Consider the following 16,273-nt stretch of genomic DNA (forward strand, 5'->3'; position numbering starts at 1 on the left):
GTTTACAAACACAATACAATCAGAGTTCTGTGCTTTAGATGCCAAATTATGCTGTAAGCCATTGATCTTTATTACAGATTTGCAGGGTGTTTCTAAATACATTAGTAATTATACATCTGGGCTGTCACAGCATCTACTCTTGGGCAATCTCCTCTTATGTTGGATTTGATTGATAGTTAGTTATAGACTTGATTCAAAATTAATTTAAAAATCACAATGCTGGAATACAAACCAGCTCAAGTTACTTTAACTTTTCAGCCTGAACCTAAGGTGGGAGGATTGCTGCTCTAACAAGGACTATTTAATCATGTACAAAATGTTTATCTGTCCGGGGCAAGAATAAACATCTGGATTTCCAGTAGATGGCCACGTCTCAGCTTCCAGGAGCCCAGTGTCAAGGAACAGATCTCTAACTGTCAGAGAGTTGTAATAATTTTGTTATTTGTCTTTACATTCTTGGGAAAAGAGGAGGAATTCCTACGTCCTCCTTCAAAATATTAATAAGCAATAGATTATTTATATAAACACGATTAATCATATCAAATAACAAGTTTAACTATCAAAACCCATATTCAGTTAAAAAAAATCGCTTTACATGTGAATGCATTTTTTGCTCTCTTGACAGAGGTGAGGAAGAACAGTTTTTAAGGGGTAGAAGACATGGAGCTCCAGGTTTGCTTTGTATTAGGAGGGAGAAAACAAGACCAGCAGGAGTTACTGCTTGCATGAAAGGCAAAGATCTGTAGATTTGAACAACTTTAGATAGCCCAAATTGGAAATTTTACAGTGGTGATCACCAGCAAGGTCATGAATTTGCAGCTGGAGTGTCCAGCTCCTCCTGCCCTGGGTGATTCTGTTTGCAGGAGCGTTCCCCATCAGTGGACAGAAATAAGAGCAGCTCACCCCCTCCCAAGGTGCAGCTGAATTCTGTTTCTAACATTTTGCATCAAGTACCTGGATGAGCAGATTTGTTTGCTCAAAGCAGAGAACCTTTTGAAATCAAAATGTGTAAGAGAAAGATAACTGGGATGAAAACTTTCTTTTTCTTTATATGCTCCATATCAGGATAAATTTTGTACAGCTAGGTGAAGCTTGTACTGAAATGGAATTGTACACTCTGTTTCTAACAGTAAAGCTGCACATCCACCTGCCCTTTATAAAAATCCTACATTAATTCCCGTCCTTCTGTTTATGTTTAAATGTAACTCATGTCCTCCTTTCTTGAAGCTTCTGAAAGAAATTGTTTCTCAATTGAATTTGAAAACTGAGTTTAAATGCTTTTATATTTTACTTTCAGCCATGTAGTAGATTTATTATCAGAAAACCCTAAACACAGCACCTTTTTTTTCTCTGAAGACAAGAGACCATTAAAATTTTAACGGTTTAGAAACTAAATTCGCCTGTAGAGAAGCACTGAATTGCTTTACAGAAAGGTACAAACCCTGTTAAAAGAGAGAATTCAAAAAGGTCATGTTACTAACAATTTAAAACTTTACTGCATAGGTTTACTTCTTTTATTAAAGTAGCAATATTATCTATTTCATGTCAGGGAAAGAAATTAATGTATTTTCAGTGTAAGAAGTTTGCCAAAATTTTCCAGCACACAGGTGCTTTAAAAGTTAGGGCTTTGTAGCAGCAGAATATTGAAGTTTATTTTATGGGAATATAATGTTTATTTAGCAGTGTGAGTCCACTAAGGAATTCTTTTGGGTTTTGCAGCAACAAAGTAATTTTTGCTGGTAAACTAATTAAATTCTTGATAATTAGGGTCAGGCATTAGTAGTTTATTTCTGTTTGTTTGATTTCTTTACGGTTATTTTATGACTATTTTAGCAACATGGGTGATGAAATAGAGAAATTGAAATGGAAATGGCAAAATAAACATATTTAGGTTCTTTGAGGTAACTTCCAGTAAGTACAAAAAATCACTGTTCAATCATGTTTTAGAGGAATGGGTGATTTCACCTAATTGCAGGTGAATTAAACAGATCACGAGGGAATTGAAGAATTCCCTCACTTTGAGAAGGGCAACAAAGACAGGGAAGGGTCTGGAGATTCAGGCCCATGAGGAGCAAATCTATGACTCTATATCCAATAAAGTGAACAAATGGATTTTTTGGTAGTTTTCCTTGGTTCACAACAAAAAAATCTCTGCAGAATCCGAAGCTCAGGCTTGTCTTACAGAAGTCAGTTTTATCAGCAGTAGTATTTCACTAGTTTGGAAGCAGTATTGGTGTGAATTCTCTTGATTTTAATGTTATCCAAATTTAAAAGTCATAATGCTGTCAATATTTACAACTTCTAGCGGAAGCAGGAATTTTGGGATATCACAGCTCTAAAAGTAGTGGGTTTTCCTCATGAAACTTGTGTAAATATTGATAACTAAAGCTGTCACTAGAAGATATCATTGATAAAAATTTTCTTACATTTTCTCTCCTCTTTAGTATATGTTTTCTTGGTGATAAAAAATGTTTCTGACACTTCAGTTTCAAACTGTTCCTTAAGCACATGTTCCTATGCTGGAATTCTTTCTGTTTTACTTAATAGTGCAGGGGTTTTATGAAATTTTCCAGAGGTTTTATGACACTTCACCCTGCTCTTCTTGCAGCATCAGGGAAGGAAAAACATGGAATGAGAACTCATGAACACAAGTGTCTTCTAAAGACCAGCTCCCGCCTCAGCTATACAGAACTCCAAAGGATGATGTTGCTCTGAGGGTTTAGATCCAGGGAAAAATTTCAAAGTCAGACAGTTTGGAATTTTTCACATTTTCTCATCTCCATTCCAAAGTGGAGAAAATCCCTATGTGGTGCTTCCCTGTGGGTTTGTCTCCTGCTTCCTTCTTACATTATTGATACTCATTTTTCAGGTTCTGACATTTATGTTCACATCAAGGCTTATGTGTACACTTAAACCACAAGAATCTCTTCTGTGCTTTGAGACCTTAAAGGGTTTGAAATCTTGGGGTTTAACTGTGTTTATTCATTCTGGCAAACTGAGCTTCAAAGAGAACACTTCATTGCCATGGAAATTTTCCATCCTGACAGGGTTTTGAGCCCCCTTCTTCAGCTGAATCATTCAACAAGAACAAAAAATGAAAATGAGTTTAATTCATATCTGTTACACAATTGTGTATACATCCCAAAATGCAAATGCAGGAATGCAACTGTGTTCCCTCAAGAAAGGTCCGTGTAAGCAATGGAAAACTCATTGGCTCTGTTTTGCCTTAAAAAAGAGGATGGTTTTAAAACTTTCTTTCCTCTCTTGAAAGAACAAACCGTTCACAGGTGCATTCTGTAGGAGTCTTAGCAGGCCTAGGGCGATGTAGAGAAATCTTTGACAGACAGTGGTATAATGAAGGAGCAAATAACACAGATGAATCAGTTTTTCTTTTGTGACTTGTTGTTGTTAGCGGATTGCAGAGAAATGGGAGACAAGCACCATGACCTTCCTACTTAAAAAGTCTCAGTTTTGTAATTTTGTTCAGTTCTAGAGTTGTGCTTTTCCTCTTTTGTACACACACAAATCAAAGCTCACCAGAGGCAATCTTGCATAAAGTGACAGCTGTTTATTTAAATTATCTTAGCCTCATTCTATTTCCATCTCTCTCTGACAGACATATGTTCAATTGGTGTGTTAGAAATAGATGCACATATTGTTTGCCATCCTGTAGGAACTGGGGACTGGACAATACCAGTTGCTCAGACAGTTGTATAATATTTGAGATCTCTTCACCAAGTATTGTTCTTATTTTTTATTTTAATCAATTCAGTGGCACATATGTTTGAGTAAACATTTGGACTGTTTTGTATTGGGCGATACAATTAATTGATCATCATAACACCAGAAAAATGTCCAGAGAATGCACAACCTCCAGTTAGGTTTAAAACTGCCCTCAGTTTGCTGTAAGTGCAGCTTGCAGGGTGTGTGAAGGTGCAATGACTTGTCTCCATTTGGAATGTAATTTGGATTTTATGGGAAAACGATTAATACAAGTTTGCCATCTTTTTTACTCTGTCAGAAAAACACTTTCAGAACTGCACCATCTTAAAGGGTTAATTTCTCACAGCAGGTTTGAAATTGTACACCTTGTTTTTTCCTGAGGGACTGTAAAGTGAATATACTTGAAGGGCACAAAGGGAACACACAGTTATTTTTACCCATGGATAAGAAATACAGGAAACTTTTCCACGACCAGTCCAGAGCAGGCACAGGGCAGAAGGACTGACCCTGAGAGGAGAGAGTTCTCATTTTCAGTGCAGCTTAATTAATCCATGTTATCCAGTCATTGCTCTGTTTGACCCTCTTGCCAATATATCTGTTAGACTTCTGCTATTTCTGTAATTCTGTTGCATGTGGCATCAGAAATGTCCTGAGTTTGCCACTCTCATGAGTGCAGTCTCATCATGGGTTACCCAAGCATGGCACGCAAGGTTTGGGCATCCATTAAGCCTATAAAAGATACTTGTTTTCCTAATTCTAGATGTCTAGAAATACAGATTTCAAAAATAGTATTGAATGTTTTAATGTAGTTTCAATGTCCAAATCATTGCTATTTCTTAATTAATATTTACCTTTTCATTACATGATGTTATAGCATTCTGATGGTCAGCTAGATGCAGTTTTGCTTGAGAGCAAAGGGCAAACCAAGCTGACCTCAAATCTCTCTGAATTTAACAATATTCTTTATTTATACTTGGATTTTGATTAAAATGTATGTGGAATAAGCATAACTTGGTAAACCTTGCATATCCCAGTTTCAAAGTTAGTTTTTGCAAAAATCTTTTCTTATGTAGATACAATAGTTTTTAAAGTTCCTAAAAAGGAAATTCAATCCTTTTTGAATGAGGTATCTTAGGAGCATGGCAAACTCCTCTAAGGAACTGCAATGGCACAGAGAAGCTCTGAGAGAGAGGCAGGGTTATTTGTAGAATCAAGCCAGCTGTTACAAGCTGCATGTGGATAACCTGGTCCAGAGCACTGCCACGCTGCAAACACGGTTGATTCTCTGCTCTGTTTTCCCTTGCCTCGTGCTCTAGAAGTGCACCAAGTGCTTGGGGCTGATTGTTCAGCAGCAGCAGCAATCCAGAGCAGCCATTCATTGCCAACAGCTTTTCCTTCCTTGTTCACAACTCATAAAAAACATTGTTCCCCAGCAATCAAATTTAATTTTTGTTTGTTCTTCCCCACTCACAGCCTAAAATCTTTCTCGTGGCTGTCTAGAGATAGTCCATGAACCTGTGGAAAGGAAAGGCTCAGGGGGAGTGCGAAGAGGAGTTCTGGGAAGTTTGCCCAGCAACATTGGTGCTCAGCAATTTCTCATTTAGCTTTATATTTATATTTTCCAATAAGAAAAGACCTTTTCTGAGCAGTGCAATGAATTCTGTGTACACCTGTCATTTTCCCTGGTTTTCTTTATACTTGGTTGTCTTGAATATTTACTGATTCCTATATTACCAGTTTGAGACCCTTTCATGCCTATTATCTATACCCTCTACAATCTGATTTCCAAAAATCAATATACTGTAACTAAATAGATGTTTCTACTTTCTGCTTACAAAACAAAAGCGGGACCCCGGCAAGGTTACAAGCTAAAATGAGAAAATACAGAAAAAAGACTCAAGTGCGTATGAGTGTGAATATTTTCTTACAACATATTTAAAGGTTAAGGTAGTAAATTTGCTCTATAATAAACTGTAAAGTTGTTAGAATTCTCTTTTTGATTATGAAGTTCACCTTTCAAAGTTAAAATATTGTATAAATAAAACTATACAGATTTTTTTTTCCCAAAGATTACTTTCTAAGGAAAAAATTGAAGTAAAATACTTCTGAAATGAACCATTTTGCTATTTTACTTGGTATTTTTAGCACTGTGTGCTTGCATGTTATAAAATGAACCAAAACCATTCATTTGGAATGACTTTCTCTAAATTTCCACATTTACTCCTATGTAGAGCCTGAGGGAGTTACTCTGCTTTCAGTTCTTTCACACTTTTAACCTTGAATGATGGAAGGAAAAAGTAAACTTCCCAAATCTGTGGATGCCAGTGACCTGGACAGGCCTGCAAATAATTTGGAGGACAAGGTTACAATTTAAATTAACCTTCATAAATTGGAGAAACGATCCGGATCCCAGAGATAACATTCAGTAAATACAAGTGTGAAGTGCCACGTCGGGCAAGGAGAAAAGAGAAGCACAAATACATGAGGGAGGATGGAGTGGGCACTGCTGGGGGTGGGGATGGATGGATGGAGGGGTCAGGGAGTCCTAAACTGAGCAGGCCAAGAAGGAATTTTGTGTTCAGCTGTACCTTTAGGAGTTTGTTAAACTCGATGCATTTAGTGTAGGAAACACGAGGCAGAAGCAGGCTGGTAAGTCTTCCAGGAAAAAAGTGTTTTAATGAAGAGGGAAAATCAGATATGGGTCATGTTGTTCAAGATTAAGATTAATATATGTTTTAAAACTTTTAGAATAGCGGTTCCAGAAGTCAGAGGTTGTGTGTCAATATTCCCTCAGAGACCATGAGTGTTAGAAGTTATTTAGAGAAGTTGTGGGTCAGCTGCCACTGTGTTTTTAAGAACAAATATGGGATAATAGGAAGAAACAGGAAAATGCCTTGTTTTATTCCTTTCTCAACCTATATGTCTTTTCACAGACTTTTAAAATCTTGGAGCAAGTTCAGAACGTGGGAAATATTGTATATTTTGTTCTTATGCACCTGCTTAGCCCTCAGCATTTGTAAGAATGCTTACAAATTGTACTGATAATTTGAAATAACTTTTTCATTTATAAAAACATCCATGCGTTCAATGCTAAAGCCCTACACTCAAATGAGGCTCAGCTCAGCAGAGAATAAAACCTCAAAAGCGTCCCACCCCTAGTCTCATTATATTATTTGTTCTTTTTAATTGATTACAGTCAGTGAAAATAAATTATACTAAAGAAATTCCCACTCCATTGTGACAGGCACAAGTTGTACTCATTAATCAGACTTTTGCAGAGGAAAATAAATATAATCAAAACAAAATGAAATGTCTTATTAATATTAAATCATGAGGCTCTTAATTATGAATTTAACTGATTCTCTGATTCTGATACTGGAAACAGGGAGAATGGAATCAGCCTTTTTGAGGGTGGGTGTGGAGAGAAAGGAAAGAAGCTTTTATGGGAACTTTTGTGGCTCTGGCTCCAAGAGCAAAGTTTGGGAGACAGCTTTTATTGCCATGTTCTTTAATTCTGCTTTTTGCTACAGGCTCAAACCTGTAGGAGGAAACAGATTCTCATTTTTTTTAAGTCAATGGGCAAACTCTTTTCTCTTGCTGAAAGCAAGGAGTAATGGGACTACACAGAGATTTGTAACTCCAAGAAACTGATTTCAGCTTTTAACCACAGGATTTTCAGATATTGTGGTTGTAAGTAGGAATCTTTAAGCAGAATTTTGGTCTAAAACTGTCTTGTATCTTAAGGGTTCTGTTTGGGGTTTGTTTTGTTTCAAGAAACAGCCTCACAAATATGACTTTTTGAAGGTCTTAAAAGTTGCAAAAAAGATTATTCAAAAGAGAAAGAGTATTTTTTTCCTAGGAATTATTTATCCATAGGATACAGTCTGAAATGTGGAAACGGCAATTATAAAGGTCATTTTAATTAAATTTAGCTCTATCTTCAGGCTTGCATCTATTTAATTCCCTGGTGACTCAGATTAAATATAGAGTAGTCCAGGCCAGTATTTCATCACAGGCTATGAAGATAGGAATCATTAATGTGTGCTACTGTCTGGGCTTTACTGATGCAAGGGCAGAGTTTCAGGTTTAACTCACTTGTTTTATTTCTGATTTTGTCTTTTCTTTGTTTTCACCCAAGATCATAGAAGCTCCTCCCAGGGGGCACCTTCTTACCCCAAGGAGATGTATCTGCACACAGAGAAACTCTCACAAAGCCCCAGGCTCCATGCACTCCCTTTGCCCTCATTCTCTGTCTTATTCCTTTCCCTAAAACAGCTTTGACTTGTTGAATGTACTCTTGCTGTCAAGGCAAAACGTTTAAGAATTAGCACAGCCACCAAGATAAAGCTGTGCAAAACCTGGACATCTCCTTTTTAACAAAGCTCAGAGCACTCTCCCCATAAATTATGAACAAACTATTTCACCATCTATAATAGAGAGATATACATTTCTGGGATGCTGTTGGCTTTCTGTGACTTTCATTCAAGTGTGTATTTTTTATGAGCTTGCACACATTTCAGGTGCCTCCACCTGAACAAATGCAGCCAAAACTAGTTGTAGTTATTATGATAATAATCATTACTACTACTACTATTATTATAAAATGGATAAGGAATTTTTTTTGTATGCTAAAAGTGTAATAGCACCAAGCAGACTTTCCTTTCCAGCCCTCTCACTCTTTTGGAGCTGAAGCTTCTGAACAGATTGCAGACAAGTGACTGCACTGTTGAGCAGGGCAGGTTTGGATCATTTAATTCCTATTCCTTCTGACCTTCTCAGGCTCACTTGGAGAAAGATAACATTCTGCACTGATAAGACCTTGCCTTCAGGAATATGTTCTCAGAGTATTTCTCACCCCCAAGCCTGGTGGCAATGAGATTTTGTTTTTCCTGAGCGTGCCCAGCTGCCCACGTGTGCTGTGTTAATGAGAACACGCAGGTAGGTAATTACAGGGGCTCCACAGACCTTGCAGGAACCCAGCAGCTGCTCAGGGACATGCAGCATGGGGCCATACAATGCTTAACTTTTCAATTTTAACAAATCAAATTCCACTTTAGGAAAATAAAACAGCTCGTGTTTAGCTCAAGCAGTCTCTCATGATGTTTTTCCAGTCTTCCAATTCCTTATTTTCTGACTCACACAGAATTTTTTTAAATTTAGCTCAGTTCTGCTAAGCTTTTCTGTCAAGTTGTTCTTAAAGCTTCTTTAAAAACCAGACTGGTTAATTTTGAAACTTTTTCACTAGTTTTACTTACTTCTGAGAATGCTTCCATAATGCTGATGATTTCAAACATAAAGGCTTCCAGTGTTGAATCAAATCCTGAATGGGGTCAAAATCATCACGTAGACGATCAGGAGCAGGGATTGGTGGGGTTTAGTTCTCGTTAAGGTAGAACAGTAACACCAGATAGATTGATGACAAAGAATTATAGTGTATGGAAGTAGAAAAGACTTGGTCTAGGCTCAAGACAAAACTCACATGGCAAGAAAGAATATCAAACCAGAATCAACCAAGTAAAAGATTAGGGAAGGAAAAGACATAATTAGGTCATTTCCAATAACCTGTACTGCCCTTGCTTTCCCTTTGTTACTGAATACAAACCTTTCAGGGGGCGTGGAATTGCTTTTTACCCCACATGTCATCCATCTGCTATAGCACAGTGGTTCATGCCATAAAGATAAGCCCACCATTGAAGTAAGGCAGGAAATCCTCCAGAAGTTATTTCAAGCATTGTAGTCCTCGCTATTTTATTTCAAGCTCAAATGATCAGCTGTGTTTCTCATCCTCAAATATTAAAATAAATAAACAAATAGTATCTCCAATAGCACCATTATCTGTATGTGGTCTCTACTCATACAGGTTGGGTCCAATCCTCCTTTGATGGCACAGCAAACCTTCAGTCCTGTAAGATTATTCTCAGGTTTTAACCACTATCTGAGTATTTGGTTATATTCTGGTTATATTCTCAGTTATAAATAAATAGCACCAAGAATTAGTGGTTTAAGCAGCCCCATAAAACATTTCTATGTAACCTTGAGAATATTTGGCTGATGTTAATAAGGTGGAGGGGAAATATGTGGATTTGGTGATGTTTGTCTATTGCCACAACAAAACCTGCTGTGTAAGGGCTTGAGGAACTACTTTTGAACGTGTTCTGAGTGGGGCTCTGCAGCAAATCCCATTGAAATAACATCAGATCAAAGGCTACTACAGGAAAAATATTTATTTTTGTAAACAAATCTCAGTCTGAAAATTTCTACAGGCTTGAGACCTATAATTGAAAAAGTTTTAAAGGGAATTTTAAAGAAATATTTCTCTTTGTGGTCTTTTGTCTTCTGTATAAAGCTTGTAACTTGCTAATGCGTCAAATGGAACTGTAGGTGCACCTGCCTGACTTTGGGAAACTCAATATTTTGAGGGATTTTATCCCCTAAATTTCAGTTATTCAACCCCAGTTAACAGGAATTTAAAAATAAGGGCTATGGAATTAGCATAGCACTGTTTGGCACATATAAAATTGCATATTGAATGATATGCTCTGTAAATTAACTTATCCTTTACATTAATTGGTACTAATTACTGCAGATCTGTTTAATATTAATGTCTTAATCTGTACATCACTGACTGGAATTGCACATTAAATTCAGAATGCCAGTCGCACTTTCAATTCAGAAAGACACTGATAATGTAATTTGTAGTTTATGTTATCATTAGAGTGAGAAAACATGAAAAAAGTTGGGGATTATACAAGGCTGATTATCCTGTGTGCATGTGTGAGGGTAAAGGGGGAATGTTCTTTAATCTGCTTGAGGAGGCAGCAAATTTATCAGAATTGGGCTGTTTATTTCTGATTTCTGTCCCTTTGAGATTGGCCAATGTCACAAAGAACTGTGGAGCATCTCAAAGCTTACAACATTTCCTTTTAAGACCACAAATACAGATATTCAGTTTTTCTCCTGAAAATGATGTAATTATTAATTAAGGGGGGAAATGAAAAGCCAAGCAACTTTAAAGTTTTTCTTAAGTTCATATCAATGAATTCTTGAAAGAGGTTTGCTATAAAAACTTGCAAATTTGAAAATGGTTATTTGACCTGCCCTAGTTTTGACAAAGTGTGGATTTTGGGTGGGTGTGTTTGTCAGTTCCTCAGATATCTATAATTTTCCATACTTTAAAAAGCCCACTTAAGCAGGGCTTAAACTGTTAATCTACCTTATTTTGTATGTTTAGTTAAACCCTGAAGATCCTTCAGCTGTGAGCATCCAGAATTCCTTATTTGTGTGTACTACACAGTTTCCATTCTATTCAAATGCACCCTTAGTGAAATTGAAGCACATTCAAAAAACTTTTGGTCCAGAAAGACATAAAATGATGATAAAATGCACACGTTCTATAAAGAGATTTAGGTGACCACAGAGAACTGTATAACATTTATTCCCTTCCCCTCCACCTCAAATGATTTGAGAGGGACAAATATTTGAAACTCAATTTCTAGAGGTCTCTTACCAGAGATTGTGCTTGTAATGCAACTGTAAATTATGGAATACAGTGTTCAAGAAATATTAAAATAACAGTTTGTATAATTACATTGTATGCCCTGCATTCTAATATTGAATTTTTCTACTTTTATCCAAAACCCCATAAAATAAGCTGTTAAAGTTAACTGAGGCAATAAAATAACTGTGATAAATTTACATTTACAGCACTGTTGCAAAGACATTTAAATCATGATGCATAAACCAAGGGACAATCAATAAACATCCATGGCAAAATTTGCATTTAAAATTTTAAAGGGCAGTCTTTATGGACTGCTCAAAAAAGAAGATGTTTGTGTCATTTGAACTCTGTCTCAGCTCTGAGGTTATGTCTTACTATAATATTGGAAAGCACTGGCTACTCACAGATTTGAAAAAAGTAATGTGGATTTTTTTTTATTTAATATTTATTTATTTATTAATTAATATATAGGGGAAAATGCATCAGAGTTATTTCCAAATAAGTTAATATTTTTACATTTAGGGGTTTTTTTCTCTTATAAAGCAGCTTAAAAATAGACAGGAAATTTCATTGCACCTTGAAATCTTCCAGTATTTTTTGGACTGGGCTCAGGTTGTGTTTCTTACCTGTGGATGTTGTGTGTGCTCAGTATTTCTGAATGTCTGCCCAGGATTTATTTTACACTCCTTTCTTGCCCTCTAAGTTGTAAATACATGCACAGGGGAAAATTTCAGCCTTAACATGTCCAATTTATTACAGGTACCATTGTGTAAGTTATTTAGATATTTAAGATCTAAACCCTCTTTTTTTTCTCCTTTGTTTTTCTCAAAATATGAAGAAATCCTTAACTTGAAACAAGTTAACAAAAAGATATACCAAGTCAGAGTTTAAAAAATAACTTTTTTTCATAGTGTTTTTCTTTTAAATGGAGGCACAAAAAAAGCATGAGAGTTTCTTGGTGTATTCTTCAGTGAGATTTGTGTGCTTGGTAATAGAAAATTATTCATAGCAAGTCATTGGTTTGAAGGCCTGGCCAGATTTTAAAAAGAATATTTTTCCACATAAAGGAAAACTACTCCATAAAGTTACAATTTACATTCCACTGAGAAGTAGAAAGTATCTTCTGGGCTAACACAGTTTATAGAGAAATATTATAAATCTTTTAGAAAAAAGTGAGGGTTGGAGTAAAAGAAATGCAAAACTTAGTGTTGTGTCAGTAAAATCTGGATCCCCTGAAATGGGGTATCTAATTTGTTGATTTAATTTTTAAAATATTTTTACCAGATGGTAAAGTAATCTGGTTTATGGGTTAGAAAGTTGTTTATGGGTTAAAAGCTGTTTTATGGGTTAGACAGAGTCTTCAGTTTAACTCTATAAAAGTGATATGCTAAAAAAACCAAGAAAGGTCTTATTTGGGCAATTTTGCTTGAAAGCTTAATCAATAAAGAAAAGTGAATTGTCAACAATGGCTGGCAAGTCATAAATCTCTCTTTTATTTATTATTGAAAAACATCATGCTGATCAAACACATCTGTGATGTCAACCTTCCCTTTATTTAGCTACTGCAAAGAATTGCTTTGGCCAGAAAAAGAACACCATGGTTTTGTAAAGAGGTGCAGATTTTGCCTTCAAGGTTAATTCTAAATCAAGATTTTTTAGAGGTCTCCTTTAGTATCTGAAATAAAAGATTCTTAAGACTTCATGATGAATGAGAAATTAAACTCTTACCCCTTTTTTAACAAGCAGTTAAAACATGCATTCTGTGCCAGCAGTTTGATGGCTGTATTTGTGCTCCTATTTTCCTATAAATACAGCACCCAAATGAATTAAGGCATCCACAGTAAATATACGCTCCTGGCTATCACAGAAGTCTGCCCAAAAGTCACATTATTTTCCTTTAAAGTAGGGAAAGGAATAAATGCTTGCACATTGCCACTTTGAGACAAACAGAATGTGTCAGCTTCTTCAGATGTGGCAAGAGCTGTGGAATTGGAGTTATAAATGTGACATGAGGCAGAAAATCAGGTTGGTCCTCTGGTTATAATTGTGGTGTAGGTGAGTGCCAGGCCTGTTAATGAGCAGCAGCAGAATAACAAACGTTTCTCTGCACCTTTAATCCAAGGCTGGTTTTCTTCTTGTAGAAGCATCATCCTGGTGTAGGTAAAGCAAGGAGAAGCACCTGCCACTGCTCTGCCTCTCACAGAAATATGTGGCAGTGGTTCACAGGTTTGGGAAACAAAGAGTACATTTGTCATCTTAGTGTGCCTTTTGATTTTTTTACCTTTGAAATATTTCCAGGGCCATGCCCCTGGCAATGCCAATTCCAGTGGCATGACAATTACACAAATATTGGTATGAAACTGGAAGGAATTGCTGGCATATCTAACTGAACATAACATCAACATGCTCAAATAACTCTGAATTACTTCATCATCTGAATTCCTTCATACCTGCATCTTTTTCCTTAGAAATTTTTCTGTAGCGAATCTGCCTTTTGGAAAAGTGTGTGCTCCGTAGCCTGGTCCCACACACAGCCTTGCACTGGGAGTTTTTCAGCTTTGCAGGCAATCGATTACTTCTAAAAGTCCTAAAGATGAGAAAAAAAAAAAAAAAAAAAAGTAAAAAATGCAATTTAGCATTTCAAGCATATGAAAATTTCAGGGGTGTCAGCATCACTGAAAAACTGAGGGAGTGCATAAATCCAAGTGCTGTGTAAACCTCTCCCTTAGTTGGACAACTGAGGGGGATTTAAACGAACCTGTGCTTGGCCAAAACCCAAATAAGGCCAAAGTTTACAGTTCATTGTTTGCCTTGGACTAAAATAGTTGGCTGTTACAGAAGGTCAAATGTGCCTTGCCTGATAGATCATGGGTTTTTTTCAAGCAATCCATAGCAACAGGATATTAAAAATCTAAATGTGGTGCCGTGCTGGTGGCACTACAACTCCCCAGGCATGTCAGATGTACAGCTGCCATGCATCAGGCTGCCACACACTCCCTGGTTTCAGATTAGGGCACCTTTGGGGATTGAACTTTGTCTAGACTAAATCAGTAATACATTAGATAACATATCTGATGGAACAAATATAACAGCCTCATTGCTGCTTTTGCTAGAATTTTTTTCCCTGTCTTTTCGGAGGATCTTATATTTGATGAATTTTTCTTGCCAAAATATAGCAACTATACTTGTATTTCCACGTACCCTGTTGTAACAGAGCTGTCTTTAATACAGCTGGGTCTAAAGGCCTGTTTCATTCTTTTGGGTTTGACTGTGGATGTCAGGGGACGTGTGAGGGTTTGTGGAGCAGAGACTTCCTGAGGCAGAGGTAGTTTTGGTCTGCTCAGCTGGTTGGGTGGGGTTCCCTCCACCCCCAGGGCTGCAGCCAGAGCAGGGAGGTTGATGTTGGGTGTCCATGGCGTGTGTGACAGGGTGCAGCTGCACCATACATCACAGCAGCTCTGTCTGCTCAGGACTTGCCAGCCCCTGACATCTTTGCCAACACAATGTTCTGCTGTGTCAAGACATGATGAGCAATCACTCCTGGCTCAGGCTCTGCAAGTCATTTGTAATGTGATATGGATGTAGGAATCACCACAGAGGTTTATAGGACAGTACGTTCTGATGGGCCTTCAAATCCTGTCTTTAATCATTACACAGCTCTCCCATTAAGCTGTTCCTCATCCTCTTTTTACACTCCAGGGAATTCCACTTATGGGTAACTGCCATCTTTTTTCTCATAGGAATATCTCCAAACTGTTTTTACTTTCCTTACCATTGCACATATATGGTAAAGGTACATTAAAAGGTAAACTAATATTTTTTCTTTCAAACTGATCCATAATTGCCAGGCTAAAGGGGAAACATGTATGGCCAGCTCAAAACTAGGATTAATTACATTAAGCTAATCATAAATTGAAGGTTCTTTTTGAAGAATTCTTGTACTTCACCAGTTCCTGTCAGTTTAAAAACAAAAGCAAACACAAAAAACTGCAGTCACAAAACCCAAAGATAGCTATGAAATATTTATTAATGATTTATCAGCAAAATATAAATACTCCACAGACATTTATACAGAGACCTTCATAGGCTGTAGGTACTCATCCTGAAGCATTACTAGGTTGTTATTCTGGCCTAGAAGACACCAGAAGTTTCTATCAAATAGAGAAAAGAGGATCACTGTAACAGCTAGAAAGATGAATACATTTGTCAGTTATAGTGTTGTTACAGGATTTTTTTCAAGAAATATGGGCAGCAAGTAGTGTAAAAGGTCTGTAAAGTTCCTCATAAAAAACTCAGCTAATCCCCTGATCTGCGGTGCTTGCATGTAAAAAGAGAAGAGAGTTAAATTAGCTGGACTTCATTCCTTCCACTGTCATTGAGGAGCAATATTTTACCTTCTCTGCAGACAGCAGTAGGGCTGATGCATCTTCCCTTAGTGAGAAAACACCTATTTTTTTCAGCTCAGTTCTGGAAGTTTGTTGACCTTGTTTCTTATCTAACATGGCAGAAGCTGCTGATCGGGACTGCTGCTGCTGATTTCCCAAACTATGTGTGTTATCTCCTTTGATCTTTTTGTATAAAGCCAGTCAGATAATTGATCTTTTTGGCTTGATAAGCTGAAGGAGACTAACAATGAAACACAGACCAGAAAAAATATTTTGCAGAAACATGAAATATTTATTTGAAACACTACAGTTTGTGTTTACTTTTCAAGACCTTAGGTTTTTTAAACCAATTTAAATGCAAGTTACTTCTTATAGTCAGAGAATGAAAATATAGATAAATAAATACAGAGAATGAGCATTAAATGAAAATTGCCTTCATTTTGCAAAAGTGATGATTTCTAAAGCTGTACATTTACTTCACTTGCTATTTCATCAACATTTTACCACTCTCCGCTTTTTTTTAATGAGTTAGGGGTTTCTGGGGAGCCCAGATTTTTAATATTAAAGCTGGTCTCTCTTCTCACTAATTTACAATTAGAGGCTGAGGCAGTCTCCAGGAGAGTGAGAAGTGAATTTGATGTTGAGAGCTCTGCATCACATCTGCCTG

This window comes from Corvus hawaiiensis, chromosome 14 (assembly GCF_020740725.1).
Source record: "Corvus hawaiiensis isolate bCorHaw1 chromosome 14, bCorHaw1.pri.cur, whole genome shotgun sequence".
Taxonomy (NCBI): domain Eukaryota; kingdom Metazoa; phylum Chordata; class Aves; order Passeriformes; family Corvidae; genus Corvus; species Corvus hawaiiensis.